The sequence below is a fragment of the Peromyscus leucopus genome, chromosome 1, assembly GCF_004664715.2.
Source record: "Peromyscus leucopus breed LL Stock chromosome 1, UCI_PerLeu_2.1, whole genome shotgun sequence".
In the NCBI taxonomy this organism is placed as follows: domain Eukaryota; kingdom Metazoa; phylum Chordata; class Mammalia; order Rodentia; family Cricetidae; genus Peromyscus; species Peromyscus leucopus.
The window spans coordinates 192,298,437-192,304,302 of record NC_051063.1 but is presented as its reverse complement, the minus strand read 5'-3'; the positions used below and the strand labels follow the sequence as shown (position 1 = coordinate 192,304,302).

Here is a 5,866-nt window from a genome sequence, read left to right as displayed (position 1 = left end):
TGTTCTAATTTTTAGTCTTGGTTTAGTAGGGGTTCTTGGTAAAATTGGTGCTATTGGGCTGTTTCTTCAGGGACAGCTGATTTCAGTCGGTGAAGTATATACTTGTGATTCTGGTGATCTGGTTTGGTGGCTGGGTAGCGCCTTCTTCTGTGTTCCCAGGTCACGTTTTGTTCATTTGTCGACTCCTCAGCTGATCTTGTTTCTTCAGACTTCAAACTGTAGGCATCTGAATCCTCTCCCAGATGGGTTTCAGCTGAGCAGGGTAGTCTCACCAACACCTCCAAGTTGTTGGGTTTCACAGGATCAGCAGTTGGGCCCTGGGTTGTCCTCAGACGGAGTGTTCAGATTCACTCCGGCTCCGACCCACAGAGACAGCCTCCTCCCCAGGCGTTGGTGCCAGGGATGTCCCCGCTCCAAAACACGTCTGCCCGTCTCTGTCCCTGGGCCTGTCCACCTCCGCGGTCTGCCGCCACAGGCCTACCTGCATCTGCTTGTCTCCACCGCCAGGCCTGTACGTCCCGTCAGCCACCACTGGGTCCGTCTGCCTCCTGCTATTAATTCTTAATGGTTGTGGTCCTGTCGATCCAAACTATCTCTCTACTGGACTCATCAGCACCTTTCTTCTCCTCCTAGCCACTAGCTTGTGGAGTACCACTCGCCGCCATCTTCCCCACACCAGTTTCTAATCTCTATTTCTGATTCTTAAACATAGGATGCATAGTGCTGCTCCACATTGTCTTCCAGGTAGCTCCAAGACCTTGTCACCATTTATGTCACAACAAATATCAATGAATTTGTGATTTTATTTATTTCTTAACTGATCTTAAATGACAGTTACCTCATTATGTACCACATAGAACAAAATACAAAACATTAGCTTGTTGTGTCAATATCAGGAAACCTAACATGAAAACAGGAGAGTGTCAGAACACACTAATCCCTTCTGCAATACAGAGAAAGACCATGTTTGAACACACCTGTTCTCCTACAAATGAGATCTTGCCAACTAACTTTCTTTCAATTCCAAGTCATCAGATAAGTAATAGTTTACTACTGGGTTATTTGAAGGAATGAAATTGATCAAACATTGGTTCATATTTCTGCAGTCTTTTTTAAGAAGACAGAGCACTACTTCCATGTGTTGTGACTTCCATGAACTGAAACTTAACGATGAATTCATATACTTTTTGAGGTATGTTCAATGCATCTGAGTTTTATGAACTGAGGTGATATTGTGTTCCCCAAAATATTGTGCACCCTAATAAAGTTATCTGGGGTCAGAGAACAGAACAGCCACTAGATATAGAGGCCAGATAATAATGGCACACTTGCCTTTAATCCTAGAATTCTGAAGGCAGAGATCTGCCTGGATCTCTGTGAGTTCGAGGTCACACTGGAAAAACCTAGGCATGAGGTGACTCATGCGTTTAATCCCAAGAAGTGATGGCAGAAAGCAGAAAAGTATTTAAGGTGTGAGGACCAAGAACTAGAGCTGGTTAAACTTTTAGGCTTTTGAGCAGCAGTTTAGCTGGGATCCATTTGGATGAGGAATCATAGGCTTCCAGACTGAGGAATTGGCAAGACCCTTTAGGATTCATGCTACATTGAACACACTGCTGATTTCATGTACATCGCTGCAAAGATGGCATTGGCATGAACGCAAGTGAACAACTGTACTGATGAATTCATATATGTGTGCATTTCTGTGCTTTCAAACTATTACTTAAATGCAAATTCTGAGCAGCATGTATGAATATTCCTCCAAAAAAGTGAAATCATACATGTTTTGCCCACACACTGACTTTCATTTGGGAATTGGATGAAGGAATGTGAACACCACCAGCAGTTCTTGAAATTCTGGCATATATTGATCCTTACTAAGTGCTATGAAAAACAAATTTTATTTTTTACATTTCTATTGATTGATGACACCATAATTTGCACCAAAAACTGGTGGAATTCTTCCCCTATTTATTTTTCCTTTGACACAGTGTTTGCAAAATTTCTGTTGGAATGGATCACATATTTTTACTCAATTGTGCATTACAAACCCTCACAGAGAACCCGTCCTCTCCCAACACTCTCCTCACCCTAGCTGTAATGATTTAGACATGAGTGCAAATATATGTGCTTGTGAAATAGGATGATATTTTTCACTCTTAATGTAACCATATTAAAATTATAACTTGAACACAGTAATTAGTACTATTTAACTAACAAATGAACAAAAATTTTGCTGGTTCTATCCTTTTTATTTTTCTGTTTAAATTAAGACAAAAATGAACTCACAATGGATTTCTTTAAAGGATAATAAGATGACAGAAGACTTTTTCTTCAATATGGGTAGACATGTTAAATTCAGTTTCCTTCTTAATTGTAATTCACAGATCGTTGTTCTCCTAGGATAACTTTGCAATATTTTTAAATTTGATTTTTTAAGAAATAAAATGAGAATCCTCTCTCTTATAATGTGCATCTGAAGACATCAGCAGTTACACTGAAAGTTGTTATGCATGTCAAGATGACTTTGAGTTGGAATTTGGAAAGGTCTTGCACTGATGTCCACACAGGGTTTCTAGAATTGAGCTAATGTGACTTCCTTAGTTTACTCCACTGCTCCATGTATATAAAGTTCATCACTTTACTCTCAAAAATGACTGTGGGAGTATTTTGAAGTAAAAGGTGCTCATTGACAAAATGGACCCCAGGAATTTGGCAATAGGAATAATATTCTTATCACAGAGTACACTGGGAATACTGGGAAACTTTTCTCTTCTTTTTGACTATCTAGTCTTTTACCAAAACAAAAAGAAGTTAAAGCCAATGGATTTGATTCTCATGCACATGATTATGGTCAATTCCTTGATCCTTCTAATTAAAGGATCATCCAACACGCTGGCAGCTTTTGGTATGAAACAATTCTTCAATGACTGGAGCTATCAACTCTTTCTGTATATTCTTAGAGTTTTGAGGAGCATGTCCATTGTCACAACCTGCCTCTTGAGTGTCTTCCAGGTGTTCACCATCAGCCATGAGAACTCCTGTTGGAAAAAACTTAAAGTCAAGTCTTCTTGGGACATTGGTCTCTATATTTCTGTGTGTTGGATTTTTTACATCATGGTAAATGTCATTTTCCCAGTGTATATAACTATAAAAAGTATTAGAAAAAAACATAACAAAAGAGAAAAATTTTGAACACTATACTGTTGTAGGTCATGACAAAATCACAGTCTCCTTATATTTAGCTTTTTTTATGCTTCCTGAAGTTCTGTTTCTGTCCTCATCACCTGCTCCAGCAGCTCCATGATTGTCAATCTTTGCAGGCACAAGCACCAAGTCCAATACATTCACAGCACTCATGTTTCCCACAGAAGATCCATGGAGTCCAAAGCAACCTACAACATCTTGGCCCTAGTGTCCACCTTTCTGGCTTTTTATACCTTCTCTGCAATCTTACATGTTTGTGCTTCTCTAACATATGATAAAAGTTCATTGTTGGTGAACATCACAGCAATCTTAACACTATGTTTTCCTATTTTGGGCCCCTTCATCCTTAGATTCAGGACTTTACCCTGTCCAGTCAATGCTTTCTATGGAAAAAGGATATAAAAACTGCCAAGGTGATTATAACAATATAACTATAGATTTTTACAGAAAATCAAATATTTTCAATTAATATACAATGCTGTAAAGACGTTGCACTGATTGGTTGATAAGTAAAATGCTGATTGGCCAGTAGCCAGGTAGGAAGTATAGATGGGATAAGCAGAGAAGGAGAATTCTGAGAAAAGAAAGGCTGGGTGAGAATATGTAAGCCTGCCATCCACTGAGCAACATGTAATGGCACACAGGTAAGGTCACAGAACACGTGGTGACAGACAGATTAACAAAAAATGGGCTGAGTTTAAATGTAAGAGCTAGTCAGTAGTTAGCCTCAACTAATGGTTGAGAAGTTTTAATTAATATAAGCCTCTGTGTGTTTACTTCAGTTGGAGCAGCTGTAGGACTGGCGGGTGAGAGACATTTGACCTGACCATGGGCCAGGCAGGACACAGAAAAACTTCCAGCTATAAACAGTAGCTAAGCTGTTTGGACATAGGCCTTTTGATATTTTAATTGACATTTTTGTTGCCTTTCCTTGTGACAGACTGCCTTGAGGAATACATGCTCAATATATTTTCCCCAATTTGTCATCAGGTAGACAGATACATAGTATCTTGGCTGCTCTAAAGATTTCACAGTTTGAGTGTAACTAGCCCATATAATCTCACAAGTGGCACCATTAAAAAGTGTGGCTGTTTTGGAGTGAGTGTAGCCCTTTGGAGCAAGTGTGTCACTGCAGGCAGGCATTGAGGTTTTCTGTGCTTGCTTAGAATTCTCCCCAGTAAGTGAGTTGACATCCTGTTGTCTGCAAGAAGTAGGACTCTCCACTACCATTTGCCTGAAGGCTGATATGCTCCCAACATGAAGATAAAGGATTGAACCTCTGAAACTGTAAGCAAACCACCCCAGTTAAATGTTTTTCCTTTAATGAGTTGTCATGGTCATGGTATCTTTTCAGAGTGATAAAACCCTAAGATAAAAGACATCATAAGGAAGCTACATTCCATGGGCACAAATCTCTGCAAGCACAGTTGCTGATAAAGTCATGAACATTCACTATAGGAAACCTTGCTTAATTCAAAACTGCTCCCCCATACCAACCTCCCAAACTCACTGTCGTTTATAAACCCTTAAACATTTTTGCTGAACCTATTCCAAGTTACAAGGTCCTTCTGCTGTGATCCTTGTAATATCTATTGTCAACCAAGTATGAAAGTAGGTATAGAGCTGTCACAGGAGCCCAGCGGAGCGAATACACCATGACTGGCCTCAACTTGCTGGAGGCGGTGAAACACAAGATCCAAGCCCTGCAGCAGCAGGCAGAGGACTCAGAGGACCACATGCAGGTCCTGCAGCTTGAGCTGGGCAGCTAGCGCAAGCAGTTCCAGAAACCTGAAGGAGATGTGGCTGCTCTCAAACGCCGCATCCAGCTGCTGGAGGAGGAGCTGGACTGTGCTCAGGAGTGACTGGCCACAATCCTGCAGAAGCTGGAGGAGGCAGAAAAGGCAGGAGATGAGTGCGAGAGAGGCATAAAGGTGATAGAGAACCAAGCCATGCAAGAGGAGGAGAAGATGGAGGTCCAGGAAATGCCTCTCAAAGAGGCTGAGGAGGCAAGTACGAGGAGGTAGCATGTAAGTTGGTCATCCTGGAAGGTGAGCTGGAGGGAGCAGAGGAGCGTGTGGAGGTGTCCAAACTAAAGTGTGGTGACCTGGAAGAGGAGCTCAAGAACGTCACTAACAACCTCAAGTCACTGGAGGCTGCTTCTGAACAGTATTCTGAAAAGGAGGTTTAATATGAAGAAGACATTAAGCTTCGGTCTGACAAGCTGAAGGAGGCTGAGACCCAAGCTGAGTTTGCAGAGAGAACAGTTTCCAAACTGGAGAAGATAATCAATGACCTGGAAGAAAATCTTGCCCAGGCCAAAGAAGAGAACGTGGGCTTACATCAGACACTGGATCAGACACTAAACAAACTTAACTGTATATAACTCAAACCAGGAGAGTCCTGTTCCACCACCAACATGACTCCAGAGAGTGTGCCATGTCTTCCTCTCTTGTAAGAAGTTCCTCTTGTTACTGTGTCTTCACCTTGCTGGAAATGCCAAGCAGATAATGAATTCATGACCAAATATTTTGTCAAGCTTTGAGCACCACTTAAGTTTCTTTCCTTTTCCTTTCAAATGGCACCAGCTGCTTCAGCTAGTCTTATTCTTAAATTGCGCTTATTCCTAAAATAGGCAGGGAATTTCACACTGAGTGTATGT

General features: G+C 41.2%; 2 pseudogenes; both read left to right on the top strand.

The window, feature by feature from the left end:
- Positions 1-2,697: 2,697 nt before the first annotated feature.
- LOC114686093 lies at positions 2,698-3,609 on the top strand (annotated as a pseudogene).
- A 1,253-nt stretch (positions 3,610-4,862) lies between these two features.
- On the top strand, positions 4,863-5,593 carry LOC114686105 (annotated as a pseudogene).
- The last annotated feature ends 273 nt before the right edge of the window (positions 5,594-5,866 follow it).